The sequence below is a fragment of the Grammomys surdaster genome, unplaced genomic scaffold (assembly GCF_004785775.1).
Source record: "Grammomys surdaster isolate TR1022 unplaced genomic scaffold, NIH_TR_1.0 140, whole genome shotgun sequence".
Classification (NCBI taxonomy): Eukaryota; Metazoa; Chordata; class Mammalia; order Rodentia; family Muridae; genus Grammomys; species Grammomys surdaster.
Window position 1 is genome coordinate 8447465 of NW_021604598.1, and position 18106 is coordinate 8465570.

Genomic DNA, 18106 nt, shown 5'->3' on the forward strand with positions numbered 1-18106 from the left:
TCCTCTTCTTAGAAGTCTCTTCCTGTCTCCTCAAATTCCCATTGTCTCACCCCTCTTGCTGCTATTCCCCCTCCTCCTTTTGAAATTTTTTAAAAACCTTGCATTACTGCTGTCTGTAACACTCTGCTAAGTTACTTATCTCTGTCTGTTTTAGAAAAGGCATAGTACACATAAGCAACCTTGAGTATGTTGTCCTTACTTCATCTTCAAGTCTAGACCAGTACTTGCGACATAATAGAAGCTCAACAAACAGCTCTTGCTTTATTCCACCAATGACTTGAATGTTAGTTCTGAATCACGTCTGACAGAAAAGAAGCTGAAACAGTGTGAGACGGGTTTACAGCTCACCATTTCAAATGTGGGCAACTTTGTTCTGAGGTGATTTTAGAAAGAATAAGACTTCCTAGCTCAACTTCTAGGGGTGAGGGGTGCTGTCCAAACGTCAACCTGATGTATAACTGGTGTGCCCATTCTCCAAAGAAACAGTCTGTTCAGTGGCCAAAGCTATTTCATGAGCAAATGAGTTTCACAGCTCTCAAGTTAACATAATGTCACAAGAATAATATGTCCAATGCTGATGGGGCCAATTGACTTTTATTGCCATTAGATTCCACTTTAGCAACTGCACATGCATTAAGATTCATATTTTAAAAGAGGAAAGGTAGATGCATGACTTTCCTAGGCCCATTTAAGGTTTTTATTTTTTTAAGGTTAAAAAAATACTAAGTGAGGCAGGGCTGGAGAAAAGTGGAGGAACATGTGTAAAATTTTAGTGAACTACCAAGTTTCTCTGTTTATCTTATTCAGCTAGTATTTTTTTGTCTCCTTTGAGTTTATAGTTTTATAGTTTTCTACATGTACATACAGACATCACACACACATACCACATACACACAGCACATATATGTATCCACAAGCATACCATATATACTACACATATCATCGCATAAAGCACACATGTGTATACATATGCACATACATATGATACACAGATCATGCCATATACATACATGTATACATACACATATAAACACACAGATAGCCGGGTGGTCGTGGCACACGCCTTTAATCCCAGCACTTGGGAGGCAGAGGCAGGTGGATTTTTGAGTTCAAGGCCTGCCTGGTCTACAGAGTGAGTTCCAGGACAGCCAGGGCTACACAGAGAAACCCTGTCTCAAAAAACCAAAAAAAAAAACAAAACAAAACAAAAAACAACACACACAGATAAATTCAACACATAAGATGAGCTTTTGTACATATAGAAATATGCACATATAACATACACACACATACACACATATGCATACGCAAAATACATTGCAGAAATCTTAAATGCCACACATATAATGTCACTAAAATGTATACCACATAGGGAGATACTACACACATACACTCATGCACATCACACAGGCATACATATATACACTACATACAGGCACACATACATACACCCACTCCACACAGGCACACACATGCTGAGGTGTGGTTTTCAAGGTCCTGTCATGTTTAGCAAATATTTCAGATGAAACGATATGTTCATCTGTTACACTGATTGCCAAGATTATAGTGTGACAACAAACATTATTTGAGGACAGAAGCTGAAATCACAGCCCACTCTCTTTGCTGCCTGCAGTGATGAACAGACGCATGTTAATTTCCCCCAGCAATGTCAATGATGTGAGAGCTGTGGACTCCAGGAGCATTCTTGTCACAAACAACATGCCCGATGGCTCTGGGCTGGACAGAACTGAGACAGTTGTCTGTGAAGAAGTCATATCATTATGGCTCCCAGGCTGCAACCTGCAATGGTTGCAACAATAGTGAGCTTTGGCAAATGTGGCTGTGGCTGTAGTGTGGAATGGTGACAGCATGAGCTTCACTTTGCCTGTTTATTATGGAGGAAAGCATGTAAAACAGTGGTAAAAGATGGCTTTGGCTACAGACACCCTGAGCTACCCACTGCTTAATGAACAGCTTATGGAAGGCAGCCCACATTTCCAGAGCATAGAAATTCTATTAAGGTTTCAAAGTTGTCTTAAAAGCACTTGTAGGCCTCCTCTCTCTCTCTCTCTCTCTCTCTCTCTCTCTCTCTCTCTCTCTCTCTCATACATACACACACAAACACACGCATGCACGTATGCACACATATACACACATGCATGCACGCACATATGTATAGCCTTCTCATATTTTTTTTGGCCCATGTTTGAAACTGCTTAATTTCGTTATGAAGTTTAGTGTTCTGTGTAGAAGGTAGCTTACTAAATCCAATGAATATTTAAAATGTTAGTTTTTATGATTTTCAAAATTATATTCTTATAGAGCCCGTCAAAACATTATGCTGGTTTTTATTACAACCATAATAAAATTTTGCAGACCTGGTGGATTAACACCTATGGTTTTCTTTTAAATGCTACATGTCAGGAGTCTGGCTTGTGGGGGTGGTGTCCATGGGCTAATATTGGCACATTAGTTAGATTGTGGCTCTATAGACTCATAAGAGAGGATCAATTTCTGCATTTCTTCTATCTGCTATAAGACCTCTTATACTCCTTGGCTCCTGGCACCTTTATTCATACTCCATAAACTGGCTTCAGTTATCACATCTCTTTCTTTGATACTACCCTGGAAAAGCTTGGAGATGTTTCTTAGGACCCAGGCGAGAAAGTTGAGCCATTGGGTAATGGCCTCAAAACCTCAATTTGATGTGCACCAACATGCAAACTGCCATTTCCCACGCAAAGAAGTAATCATGCAATCATGGAAGGAGAGTGGGAATTTGCTTGGGGAACATTAATCTGCCTTTCAAAGCTATATAGGAAACAAGCACTGTTAGCTCAAGTCTATCTCCATAATTTTAAGGATACCAGCTTTGGAACCAGGCAGCTCTGAATTCAAATGCTGACAGCTTCATTTGTGTATTCACCCACCTGTTCATTCCTTCCTTCATTCCTTCTTTCATTCATAGACAGAATGTCTATGAAAGGCAATTTCTTGTTCTAAGTCCTATGAGTGAGACACACTTGCTTATCCTGACACATTGTATTGCAGTGCAGAAAACAGACTAGACACACATGGAAATGCATCATGTAATGTCAGTCTGTGATAATATACAAATGTACAAATATGATGAAAGTTTGTGCCATCCGTGTATAAAAATTGTTCATAGTAGCCATGTGTTCATTCATTTATTCATTTATCTCGGTCAGCATCAAACATGTTCTTGGAAGGCTTAGCGAAAACTAAGCACTATAAAGAGATACTTATTGTTTGGTTACTAATATGCACCTGTGAAAGACAGTATTTTCTTCACTGGTGGATGAGAAATACATGGCTCCAAGAAGTTGAGTGATTTTTACATGGTGTTTCCTCATATGTTAGAGCAAGCAACTGAACTCGGATTCTGGGATGACATTAACCATGGAGTTTCGAACATTCTCTTTATTCTTATACACCAGAGTATATCATCCTCTTTCCTCTTCTTGTGCCTTGTGCATTGTAGGAGGGAGAATAATGCCCCAAGCTGAGGTTTAAAACCCTTCATTTTCCTCCAGTCTTGAGATAATGCGATTTCTTTGAGCTTCCACTAATTTCTTTTTGATCATTATGGGACTGCGCTATCTTTGATCAATCACTTAAATCTGTGTTTACACAGGCTTAGCCGAGGGACGAGTTGGACAATTACCCATGCCTCGGAACTAATTTCAACAGCCCACTCGGGGCTGCAGCTCTTTCTCTATTATTTCATTCTCTGCTCTAATGCAGAGCCTCAGGACACACAAGCTGGTTGAAATGAGTGTGTGTCCTCTGCAGTAAGGGGAATTCTAGGTTGGGTCTTATTTTCTCATTTGAAGAAGTGCATATTTCTTCTCTTGGAGAAAAGATGTCATGTTACCTACAGACGTGTATTACTTGGATATGTTGGCCATAAAATATTTGAAAGGAATTTGTTCATAGATGAATTCTCAACCTTTACAGAGGAAAAGTATTTGACACATAAACCATCAACTTATCACTTCTTTTAATGGCCATCCCATAATGTGATGATGTACATTATATATTAATATGCATGTATAATATTTTTTGACTTTGTTACCCCAGACAGAATTCTGCTCCCAGTGGTAGTGAACCCACTTAGTAAATGCTGTGTGTCTGTTCTGGGATCTTCTCCTTCTCTCTGCATCACCACCTTTTAACAGAGCAACTCCAGGACATCACTGTCACAAATGATGAATTATGTACTACCCTCATATATTGCCACTGCCTATGCTCAACTGCCTGTTGTGATCCTGATGCTTTAGTTGCTTCAGAGTCTGGACTTTGCTTGCTCTTTGCCCCAGATCCTGGACTGTGGTGGACTGGGACTTTCCTTCTATCTACTGCTAGGCTGTGTTCACCCCGAGGGTTGTCAGGCTGTTGATCTCATCTTACTCTTCTCTCTTGTTTTAATACCTCCAAATCATACATTTCTTAGAACTTGTGTTCTCTCTTCCTTTTAAAGTGCATTTCATTGGTAGCTGGGTTTGACTGGATCAGCCCATTCCATTGTTCCCGAGCTTCTGTTTGGATGCCAGCTGGAGTTTTTGCTTTCAGAATCCTAAGACTCCATCACTAATGATGCCGTTTTGCTTGCCTGCAATCTCTAGAAAGTCTGAGCCAAATTCTCAATGCACCCAACAAACTGTAGGGAAAGCAGTATGTTATGTAACAGGAAGAATAAGTATGAGCTCTGCATCTTTTCTTCTGGCTTTGTGTCATCTATTCTTCCACTTCCACTTAAGCATCTCACCTCCCCAATGTCGACCTCAGGGAGAACTCAGAGGAAAAAAGTGCCAGTAAGTGCGAAAATTACAAATTAGTAGTCCCCAGCAATGCTTTAAAATGATGTTTCCCTTGCAAGTGTTAGCTTGAAAAAAATCTGCACCGTGAGGGGAGGAGGAGATATCTAGCTCATCAGTGGCAGAGCAGGCTTCGAGCACAATATCCTACTAAATGACACGCATAAGGAGTTGGAGCTTGTAATACCTTTTATATTGCTGCCTGCCATCTGCTTGGCAATTGTTAAGCCTGAAATATTCAGGTAAGTTCTATTTTCTCAAATAGTGTGATGTGATAGGGATTCCAGCACCACCCATCTTTTTAAACATCATTACATTTCACTGTTTTTCAGAAGAAAGCAAACTACACTAGCAGGATATTTGCACAGCACATAGCATCACTTGGAAGTGCAGCCTTACAGAGGTGGGACTTCTGCCCTGGGATGAAGAAAGAGTGATGTTTCATGTTCTGTTTGCTCCTACAGTTCATGATGAAGATTGCCATTTGACAAAGACTTGTGCATTCTGTCAGGCTAGGGAAGCATCTTCCAACTCTGCCCTAGGAAAAAGCATGCCTAAATGTTGAGCTAGAACTGCAGGAGTTAAGAACTACATGTCTCCTTTTTTTTCTTTTCTTTTTATTTTTTTTTCCTAAATGTTGGGAAAAGGAGAGTGAAATATTTCACACAGTTCCCCCTTTTTTTTTCTTTTGCATTTTTGGATATGATTGTTTGCTGATATTTTCTCTATTATCTTAAAAGTGGTGAAATAAATAAACAAATCAGAGATAGCCAATCATTATACCAGGAAGTATAACTGGATTTCAACTATCCATTCTACCAAATTATGTAGATTAAAAAAATTCTTTTAGATGAAACCAGGTTTTTGATCATAGAGGACTGAAAGAATAATAAATGTATAGACATTTATCTAAGTTTGAGTTTCTAGTACTATAATAAAACACCAGGACCAAAGACAGCTTGGAGAGGAAAGAGTTTATTTCATCTTACACTCTCATAATAATTCGTTATTTATAGAAGTCGGGGCAGGAACTGCATGCAGGAACCTCAAAGCAGGAACTGAAGTAGAGGCCATAGTGGAGTGCTGTTTACTGGCTTACTCCTTGTGTCTTTCTCAGTCTGTAGTTTTGTAGAACCCAGGACCACCAGCATAGGGGAGGCACTGCCCACAGTGAGCTAGGCTCTCTACACCAATCATCAGTGAAGAATGTAGCTCAGGCTTGCCCACATGCCAATCCTAGTGGGAGTCATTTTCTCAGTTGAAGTTTCTTCTTCCAAAGTGACTCTAGCTTGTGTCAAGTTGACATACAACTACCCAGCACAAGATTTAAACTTCATACATTTCTGATATACAATGTGATGGACCTGTTTCTTCAAAGATCTCTGCATGCAAGCATTTGCTGAATGAACATCTGTGCTCTCACGTTTTTGCCAAGCAGGATGTAAAGTGGCAAAGACATAGAAATGTAGAAGCCTCACAATAAGAGCGATTTGAAGAAGTCTTAAATCTGGGTTGTGACATCAGCCTGTTTCATCTTCAGATGGTGGTGTTCTGCGATTGTACCAGTATCCCAGAGTCTAGCAGATTTCTCCATGCTGACTGCTTCACAATTTATATTTCCATTTTTTCTCTCTCTCTTGACTCTCTACTCATTGATCAAACTGTCTAATTTGCATGTCCATCTGGATGTCCCAGCAGCACCTCAGGCTCAGTATATCCCCAAAATAATGTTAGCACTGCCATCCAGTACGTAACTTTCCTCATCTCACCTCATTGAGGGACACTGATTACCCTCTGCCACCCTCTGACCCACCTGGGACACATCACCTATCACTCCTCTACTAGGTTCTGCCATTCCTTCTTCCCTCTCTCCTGATTGCTCCTCTCCCACAGGATGGGGAGTAAATTACTTTTACAGTAAATTCTGGAGTCCTTTGGAACGCTACATTTCTCTTCATGCCCACCGTTGGAGAATTATCACACTTATAAAACTAAGTATTGTATACACCTATTAACAGACTCACAGAACATATCAGATTTCTCTGATTTTCCCACTTGTCCATTATATGTCCCCAGATCAAATACAGGATGCCACTCCACCTTTATTTGTCACATTTTCTTTGTCTTCTGCAGTGTGTGACAGTTTTTGTCTTATGTGACCTTGACACTTTCAAATACTATTGGTTCATTGTTTTATACAGCTCCCTACCATGTGGCTTTGACTGGTGTTTTCTCATGATCACTGTGAGATTATAAGTTAATGGGAAATACCACAGAGGCTATGTGCCCTTCACAGTTTATGACAGCAGCTGGTACATGATAATGACATGTGTCACTCACTGGAGATATTATCCCTGATCCCTTGGCAAATGTATCTTCCAGAATTCTCTGCTGAAAAGTTGCTTTTTCCCTTTGCAAATATTTTTTTGGGAAAGCATTTCCTGATTCTGCTCAAAACGATACCCCCTTGGTTTATCATGGATCAGTGTGATTCTTGCCTGAAGCAATTATTACTGCAGGCTTCTGAGAGTGATTTTAGTTTCCCTCATTCTTTTTACACTGTTGACTAATGTTATTTTCTTTAATTAATATTTTAGTAAGCATATAAAATAATGTGCTTCTTCATTATATTTTCATGTATGTCTATAATTGTAGCTGTTAGTATTTGAACATATGATCCTTCCATGTCTTCTTTGCCCATCTCCTAAGCTCCATTCTCCTATCTCATAGTCTCTCTTTACTTTCATATCACTTGTGTGGGGGTGTGCTTGTATGTATGGAGAAAGAACATTCAGTAAGTGGCTCATTTCCCCCCTCTCATTAACCATGGGAGAATTTTTTCGTTTTCATGAGACAGTGTTATCCTCCTCCATTTATTTATTAGCTGTATATTGATATGAAGGTAGTCTTATGCCCACCCATTTCAACTTTTGTTGTTGTTTATTAAGTTACTACAACCCAAGTCATCAACAACACTTGAAGTCTGGCTTTTGTGACAATGTGTGTGTGTGTGTATGTATGTATGTATGTATGTATGTATGTATGTTTAAATATCTCTTTTAATAAGCATTTTCTCACTTTTTGGCACCAGAAACAAAGTAATATGCCTCTATTATTATTATTATTATTATTCCTAAAAATCTACCATTTCTATAAGGTAAGTTGTTTCTTGACTGGGGACCACACCCAGGACCTCACATAGATTAGACAAGTGTTCTACCACTGAGGGGTACCCTGACCTTGTAAAGTTCTTTTGATGGAAGAATGGTATTAACGAATAAGACCATGGTACTGGGTACTGACTGATACAGCAGAGTGAACATCTGGTCTCTGAGCCAAAGGGTTAGGAAAATATATGTGTGTCCACTAACTCATGGATAAAAGTACTATATTTATCTGTATAATTGTCCATCTGTCATTTGTATGTCTGCTTTAAAATCCCATGAGCCTTCACTCTCCCTCCGACTCAGCTCAGCATCTCACAGGCTCTCTTGGTCTCCCCTCTTCATCAACAGTGAAAAACTTTGCTCTCATTATCTGCAATGTATGTGCTTACTTTCTAATCCCAATATGCAAACACGGTTATTCCAGAAATGCTAATGTGTGCTCTTATGATGGAAAACAGATTACCAGCCGAATTATTTTTGTGTGTGGTTCTTTTGCTTTTATTCATAACCTACAGCAAAACTAAGCTTTTATTTCTCTCCTGGTTAGACCACTGAGTTATGTATTCTCATGACTTTGCCATCCCCAATTCATTGAAGTTAAGCTACCTAAAGCAAAAATCAGATTATATTGCTGTGCTGTTTAAGACTTTCTAGCATTTCCATTGAACCCATTGCTTACAGTTGAAGTGTCTGGAGTGGCATGGACTCCTTCATCTGGGTTTCCCTTTGTCACATGCTTATTAGGTCTCTGACTTTTCCCCTAAATTAAATTTATACAATAAGATATTTTGCTTCATAACAAGGGAGGACTCTTTTGTGGGAACACATATGTCAGCAATAATTTTACTTGGGGCATAAAAATAGAAAAGTACTCGAGATCAAGATAAAAGAAACCATGGATAGTTTACATGCCTATAAGAGAGCACATTTTGTGAACATCATAACCTTCAGCTTTCTTAGTCACTAGGAATATGATATAGCCAATAGTTGGGACATTGAAATTAAAGCAGACTTGAGTTCAAATCCCAGATGGCTAACTGAGAGCTATATCTGAAACCCAGGTTGTAGCTACTGTCCTTGCATCACACCATTGCAAAGGATGGATGAATAGAGGATCCAAAGACCTGACATTTGATCTGTGTTAATTTCCCATTGCTATAATAAAATATGTGAGGCAACTTAAAAAAAGAAAAACTATTTTAGCCAGCCATTTTAAAGGTTGCAGTCTGACTGATTAGTCATGATCCTTTGTTCTGGTGCTTGGATGGCATATCACAGCATGGCTATCTAAGACAGCAAAACCTTTCACTTGGGGAGGGCCAAGGAGCAAATAGACCAGGAAAGCCAGGGTCTTAAATCTTCTTTGAGTTCACATCCAATGACCCAAAGAACCTAAGCTTGGCCTCATCTCTTAAAATATATATTAAACCCCAATGACCTCATACTGGAATCACAGCCTTCAACTTCTGAACCTTTGGGAGGCTCTCAAGATCTAAAATCTATCGTGACCTGAGTCAGGAAGAATAAAATGCATTCTTCCCAAACCTACAGATCACTAAAGCAATGGGTGGGGAAAGTACATGGGATGCTCAACCTAGTCTACTTCCATGGTTTCCATATCAAGATAGTGATTTGAACTGAATGCTCTCTTTGACAACCATATACTTTTTCCCTTTAAAATGGACTTATAAATGCGTTGAGATGTTCTGAGATCAAAGGTGGGAGACAGAAAGGAATGGCAGAGGTAAGTGAAGGAAAGCCCATTTTTAGTAGATGGGCAATGATGTTAATCCTTCTTGCCTTGAATCTATATCATTACCAAGCTTTGAGAGCCCCTTAAATCTATCATAACTTATTCACTGTCAACCAGTACTCACATAGATAATGCTCTCAATTACTAGCGTTCAATTATAAAGAAGTCTATAATGTAGCCAGTGGTATGTGTCTATATTAGACATAGAACCAGGAGAAGAGTTAAAGAGTGATATGGAAGGTGTTTGCTGGCCTAAGAGAAATTATTCTTGGGCATATTGTAGATTGGCGTCTAATTACTCAATGCCCTTCCTTGTGTGTCCTTTATCTATTTACTGTTTATCCCTTTCTCTCAGTAGCTAAACTTTGAAGAGGTGAAAGGACTGAGCCACTCCATAAAACCTGTTCTCACACTTTACTGTATTAGAATTTTTCTATACTTTATATTTTTGTCCTTGTGCATCAAGCTGTAACTTTCATAGAAAACAAAGGCTACAGCTCACATGTCTATACACTTGCCTCTGCTAGAGAATTATGCATGCTGAAACCTCATATTTGATAACAACTCGAGGACAAGACATTTTCCTTTGTAAATCAAGGCCAATGTCAATGTTATACTAACAAACTCAATTTACCATTTGAAATAAGTGTCAGCATCACTGTCTCAAAATATTTGGGTATGAGGTTGCCATTGTTTTTGATACTTTACATTGCTATTATTTCAACTAGACTCACATTGCTTCTGAATTACTGTGCTGTGGTATTTGTAGTTTTCCTAGGGTAATCAGAAATCCAGACTTTTTTTTTTTTACCTGTATGTACTGCCACCTGAAAAATAAAAGATATTTGGAGTTAGTAGGAGACATGGTAGCATATGCCTGGGTCTCTGTACCCAGGAGACCAAGGAAAGAGGATTCCCAGTTCAAAGGCAGCCTTGATGGTATAGCAAGACCCTGCCACAAAATCAGAACAAAATGGCAAATAGAGTTGACCAGTTCACTCTAGGGGTTTGATGAACGAGCCATGCTGGTTGGGGTGATGGATAGTTATGCTATTGTAGGGACAGTTCAGCTATGTTGCAGTACTTAAGAAAAAGAAATATTTCAGAGGAGAGACATCCTTCTGAAAGTGATCTACCTTGAAGCACCTCTGCTCTCAGCTCTCCAGACAATGTGCAGATGCACTTAGGGTTGAAATGATGATGTGAAGGTCGTTATTATTTAAGACTTCTAAATAAGCCAGATTTACCAATGTCAAATTATTGGTGAGTCGTTTGACCCCATATTTATTTGTAATTTCCACAAGCTGTGGGTAAGAGCTGCTGTAAATCATATTGCCATTGATCTTGGCTCCCTTGTGTAATTCTAAGGTGAACTGTCCATGATCTATAGGAAAAGACTGCTGCTCTGAAAGAAAGCTGTGGAAGGAGTTTCCCAGGATGCCCAGGGAATATGCATGAGCATCAATTATTCAGGAAAGAGGAGAAGTAGATACCTGTATGTGTATGTGGGGCCAGGTGAAACCTTAGTGAAATCTATACATCAGGAGATCTAAATGAGCAGTGATAAAACCTGGCCTTTGTGGAAAGATTAGAGAAGTGATAAGCATGTCTGTAATAGGCAATCACTTACGACTATTGACTTAATTAAAGGAACTGCACATCTATGGACCAAACACTTAAATGATCCTCTCAGTCAGATTCCCTGTACTTCATGTATTTTCATTTTGAGTTTTCTGCTTTTTTTTTTTTTTTGCTTTGCTTGACAGCAGTTATGGGTTGAGGGAGCACACAAGCCTGACCCCTGTGTTCCGTTTGACCATGTGAGGAGACCCACAGCAGTGCTGGTGTTCCTGGGGGACCAGCCAGAAGAGCACAGCCAGAATCACTGGCTTAGAGAATTTGTGTTTATTTCACCTTTGACCCCTTCTCGATGGGCTTCCCGATGTCCTTCCCTTGGAGCTTCCTGTCAATAGCTCTCTCAATTTTGCCCCAAACCTGGTTATTCGAGTTGATCTGTTCACTTTCATAGTCTGTGATCACTAGCAGCTTTTCATTGATTTTCATAGCCAGGCCCTTCTGCGTCAGGCTTTTGTTTTGCCGGCCCCACTGGATCACTTTGCCTACCTCCAGGGTCACCCTTGTCCTGATGCAGCTCCTCTGTCTCCCGGTCTAGCTTGGCTGTGTTTTTAGTGATGAAATGCGGCTTGTTCTGGCCAGCAACCCATTTCTTGGATGTCTCCACATCTTTCCTCATCGCATCGCTGCTAAGATGGCCTGCTTAGACTAGGCCTGTGCGGCCCTGGGGCCCTTCTTGCACAGCATCATCACTGTGTCCCAGTCACTCTCCGCCATGGCTCGGTGGAGACAGCGGTCTGTCCAGAGGCTAGGGCAGCTGCTCCAGCAGCGTTTTCCATTCTTTGCTGAGGAGAAACTCCTCAACCTCCTTCAGGGCTTTGCCTCTTTCAACAGACATTAAAAAATATTTGTGATCTTGCCATTCTTTCCCAAGGTTGACATCCTCATATTGTTGTGATTGTTCCTGGAGACAGGTACAGGGGGTGGTCCAGAGGATAATGTAATACTAAGTATCATTAAGCCTCTCCGTGGTGGTGCTTTGTGCTTCCAGCCTGTTATGTTATCTTGTATAAAACAGCATCCCTGTGAGATCAGTACTAAAAAAAAAAAAAATGGACATTTTTCTCTTTTGGTGGGAACAGGAAGAAAGAATTATTGTAATAAAGAATTGTAGAGTTAAGAATCAGCCTGCTTATCATGCTCTGCATCGTGGATCCTCTCCCTCCATCTGAACTCAAGAAGTTTTAGGTGGTATCTGGCTGGCAGGTTACAGGGGTGAAGGTGGATCTTCATAAACTCATGGTCTGTCATTAGCAAATCTGCTTGAAAAGCAAACGGCCATGAATGAATCTTACTGCTTCCTTTTTATCAATTCTCATAACGTACTTTGAGATTAGGTTTATTTACTTTAATTTTTTTTTAGAATTTCATATGGGTACTTTATATCACTTTTATCTCTTCCTCTCATACATGCACATATCTGTGTATGTGAGAGAGACTGAGAACCTTTATATATATGTATATATGTGTAATGTTTATATATATATACATATATACGTATATATACATATATATATACATACATATACATACGTATACATACATATACATACACATACACATACACATATACATATATGTAGTGCTGATACATTAAGGACTAGATAACTTACCAGATGATTTTCTCTGGACAAAAACAGATGCTACCTATCTCAGCACCCATCTTTGAATCTTGTTGAAAGCTGAGACGTATACTTACCTGTAGAAATAAGGTTAAGTATGTACAATACTGTTAGAAATATTGCTATAAGAAAATGGCTGTAGTAGCTTTTCCTTTCGGGCCTGTAACCTCTTGAGTACAGGTGCTTGGCTAGCTTTCACACTACCAGTTATGAATGCCCTCCTACTGAGTGAGCCTTAAGTCTAATTAGACAACCGTTGGTTTCCCACAAGATAAATGTGCCACTATTGTACCACTGGGGATAGCTTGCTGGGCAGATTAGTGTTGTAGCTCTCAGGCTTGACAGCAGGGTAGGATTGCTGATTGCTTTCTCGCTTAGCAGCTTACACAGTGCCTCTGATACTGTGAGAGCTACTCCTAAGAGAGAAAACTTCCAGGTCAGTTCCAGCTCCATTTCTCCAAGTCCTCTGTCCAAAGTGTGTGTGTATGTTCAGCAATTAGGGTTTTTCATCCAACTTCTGAAAGGGAACCAAGGGCAAAGGTAGGGGAAAGTAGTGGTTAATGCACATACGTCAGGATGTAGGACATTAATTTACCTCCCATAACAACACTGCATCCCTTAGTCAATTCTACTGTTTGACTTAGATATTTTAGGCTACCTTCTTTTGACTTGGCCCAAATGATTAGAGAATCCATGTTCACCTTTGTCTTGGCATGAAATGGTTAGGGGTAGATGGTTCTGTTGCCCAACTTCAAGGATTTTGAGCTAACTACTACTTGTCTCTGAGTAGTGTTTGAATGTGTGTAAAATGATCCAGCCCAGGGAACTGTTGTCAATTCCTTAGCACAATGTCTGTTCTGATAGCAAGTGTGTGAACAGAGTTTTGTTCATTTGGATACTTATTTAGTATTCTTCCAATGAAAACAGAGAGAAAATATGCTCCACAAGTATGGCTTGTTATATTCTAATATTTGGGTTCTTGTTTTATCTCCCAATTAGGGAGCTAGACAGTAGTGAACACATGTCTCTTCACTCAAGAACTTATAAGTCTATCTATACTATTTATGTTGGTTATGGAGTTTAACTTGCCTTAACTGGCCATGTAACATACTGTATTCTCCTTTCTGAGTGTCTCTGGATTTCAAAGAGTTTTATAAACTATAATTAACTAATCTAAATTGTATCATTCTTTTTCAGTTGAAAGTTTTACGAATAGGCTGGTTTGTAATAAGATATTTTCACATGCATCTGTCTTGATAGTTATTAAAGTTTAAATCACCATCCATAATCAGGGGGTCACACTGATGGGATTTTCTGTCTCTTTCTTTATACTTGGACTACACATACACAAACAGCACAAGGAGACATGCTAGGATCCAGTTTGTGTTTCCAGAGTCTCTTCTGCAGCTTCTCTTATGATCCTTGGTATCTGCATCATTTAGTTTGTTACTACATGCTTTCCAGAGTTTTCTTCCCCACCTTTCAAGCTGCTCCCTGGCCATGAATTTGTGATAACGTTTGTGTGGCTGATATCAATGGCCAAAAGCATTCCATCAATAAGAAGTCTAGGTCAACCTTAGGACATGTATAGTAGCATAGTTTCCAGAGGTCCTATTCAACACCAGACAAGATTCAAACTTTCAACATGATGCTAGTTATTAATAGGATCCAGGTGTGCTTTGTTTTCTTGCTAGTTTTTTTTTTGGTTCTTTTATTTAGTGAAACACGAAGGAATCAACAGGCCAACCACAATGAATAGCAGACTCAGCAATCAGCAATCATGAGGCAGTTTGGTTACCATTTGCATTCTATTATGCAGTTAGTGGATGAAGGTGGAGAGCATCGGAAAGGAACATGTTGTTAGTTTCCTTCTCTTGTACCATATGCATGATTGCCTCCTGGTAAGGAAATTGGTTTTACATGCTTAAATACATTCCAAGTGGTGTTCTCTCCTTATGCCAACTCTAGTTTCTGTCTCCTTATTGTTTTTTTTTCTTTCCTGTATACCGGAGGGCCTCACATTTTCTTTCTTTTGCTATAACTTCATCGTCCCCAAACAGATGTCAGTGTATTTACTCTTGGGTTGTGTCATCTTTACTCATCATTGCTTATGTCTAATGTTTAGTTACTTATAAATACTTTATAGGGAAAACATTCTCAGATATCCAATGTGCAGGTACAGTCTTCAATATACAATGTCAAACACATGTGCTTAGAGAAAAATGAAAATTCAGTATGTGAGAAAATGATACATATTTCTAAGCTCCTTTAGTTCAGTAGTAGTAGCAAAAGGAGAATTTGGGGTGATGGATATTGATTAAATTTGTTTAAATAAACTGCTATCACCATCCACTGTGTAACATCCCATTGCTTTTTCCTTGAGAATCCTGCCTAATAAGCCCAGTTTGAAAGAGTGTTAGATGGGGTGAGATGTTTCATATTATACCAAGGAATTAAGAGTAAGGTGTTCCGAGTTATAGGAGATTGCAGAAATCTTAAGGCATATTCTTAAAAGTGAATTTAGCAGTGAATACTTCAGAAAGTGGAGGTGTTGCTTTGTATGTCTACTGCTGCTTGCAGTAGATTTGTCCATTCTCAGCAGTACTATATGGATGCAAATCCTACAGCTTCATGTGCAGTTCACAGAGTTTTTCTAAAGAAAGTGTTTATAGCTACTATTGATTACAGTGGGCTCTCTCTTCTCTTAGTATCTCTAGCACCTACAGTCACTATTAGGTAATTAACCATGTAAGGCGTGTCTATACCCACCCACATCTCTCTCACAGATCTAGCCTTCTCACATGCTGAATTCACTTTTATGAATGTCTCTAAGTTCCAAAGAGGTCTGTAAACTATAATTAACCTAAAATATATCATATTTTAAGATGTGATCTGGTATTTAATTCTTTATTCATTTTAAGACAAACGTCAAATTAGTAATTCTGGCTCGTGGCCAGATTGAAAAGCTCATCTTTAAGCAACAAATATGTCTGAACAGATTCTTTCTCTACCTCAGCCACCAAATTAGTTACTTGTTTCCAACGTTTGTGAGAAAGCATGTGAGAACAGCATTTCTAAAATGACCATCACTTTTTCTCCTCTACTTCAAAAACCATACTCTCCTGAATGTTAATGGCACCATAGAGAGTATGGAAAAAACTAAAAAGCCATCCATATCTAAGATGACAATGTATTTTACCCCCATATTGACACAGGATTGAGAACGATGGAGCAGCTATGAGGGTTAAGCTAAATATGGTAGGCTCCAAGGGACTGTCTAGGGAGACTTTGGTCACCTGTACCTTTGAGTTGTTTTTAAAAACAAATTCCAAATGTTTGTTTGATTTTACCAAATGAAGACTCATGAGCCAGATGCTGTGGTGAATTTGGCTAGTTCAGTAAGCACCAAGCTGACCTTCCTCCTAAGAACCTTCCTCCCAGAAGAAAAGAACCAGTTCTCCTTTTCTATACTCTCTTAAACACTCTCCCATCTGAATATCCTTCCTTTCTACTTCCTGTTTGTCTATCTATCCCCCTGACTTCCTCTAACTCTCTATTTTTTTTTTCTTTTTCCTATGTTTACTCCCTGTCAACTGGTTGCTTGATCCATCTTTTGACCTGTGGTTGACTTTATTCAATCTTGTTTACAATAAACAGAAAGCTCTCAGATTAAAGGTGTTTATTAGGGCTGAGCCACACCACAACTAGAAACAGATTTTTCCAGTGCACAATCTCACAGTGTGATCAAATATCCTGTAACATTCATGGATTTAATTACAAGCTGTGTGCTAGGTCTGAGCCATACTACAACTAGAAACAAGTTTTTTGTTTTTGTTTTGTTTTGTCTTTCAGTATACAATATCTGGGATTATATAGTGATCAAATATCCTATAACATTTTACATCAGGGTCTAACAAGTAACTTTATACTTGTAGACTTAAAAGCCCTCACATGGGGTGAAGTGTACTGTACACAGGAATAGGACTGTACCCTCTGGGACTGTGGAAGGATCTCTTTCTTGTTTATTAATTTAATAACGAATCTGTTAAAACCCTTTTCTTTATACAGGGTGAGATGTATAATCTGGAGAACAGGGCCTTTTGATTTTGGAAGATTTTATTCTACTTCTATTCTCTCTTTCCTGAGAGTAGCTATAGAACACCTAAGAGTAAAATCTTTTCAGAAAGCAAGTGTTTTAGTGACTCACAAATGTATGACCAATATTTCATAATGCAAGAAATAGGCATAGCTTGACCTTAAGACAATCTTACCTTTATAGAAAAGCTCAACTTTAGAGAGGCAGGAAGAAGAATGTTTTGGAAAGGTACTGTATGAGCCTGAGTTAGAGAAAGGATGAGAAGAGATGTCTTTCATACAACATCAATACAGAAAGCAGCAGGGAGACCTGGTCTTCTCTTAAGCCAAGAGTGCACATGTGCTGACTTTATTTACTTTCTAGCTCTCTCAGACTCTTGCTCAGCTCATCCTTCAGGCTTCCATGACTCATTGCTTCTTTCTTCTTCTGGCCATGTTTTAATTATTATTACTCTGCTTCTGTGTTACTTTTAAGTCTCTTTTCTGCCAGGATGACCTGTGTGTCCTCACACTTCTATACTTACGGTAAATCTTTGCAGTTTCTATGAGACACAAGCTCATTGAAATGAATGCTGATGCTATGTATGTCTCCTTGGCTCCAAAAATGGGCACGAGGCATACTTTCTAGGCCATGTCCAGTGAATGGTATACAGTATTAAAAGACCCAGAGGCTCTTCTGCAAGTCTGCAGCAACAGTAGTTGTAGTAGTGGGATGTCTGACTTTGATTCTTTCTCTGTTGGTTATGTCTTTTCACTCCTATTTCCGTTATCTCTCCTCTCATGAATGAATGTGGAGCTCCTTTGGTGCCATCTGGACCACCCACTCTCATCACTTCACCTTGATTGACTTAGAAGCAAATACTCAACACTGTTAGAACGCTAGATATACTATTTTCTTTTGGAAGATGTTTAGAGGTGATGCAAATGGTTTCCCTGTGAGTTTCAGGTCATAGTCACCAGCTTTCTACAGCCTGCCCATTACATCCAGTTCTACCT

General features: G+C 39.2%; 1 pseudogene; it reads right to left on the reverse strand.

Annotated features, from left to right (window-relative positions):
- Positions 1–11663: 11663 nt before the first annotated feature.
- On the reverse strand, positions 11664–12110 carry LOC114618254 (annotated as a pseudogene).
- Positions 12111–18106: the final 5996 nt, after the last annotated feature.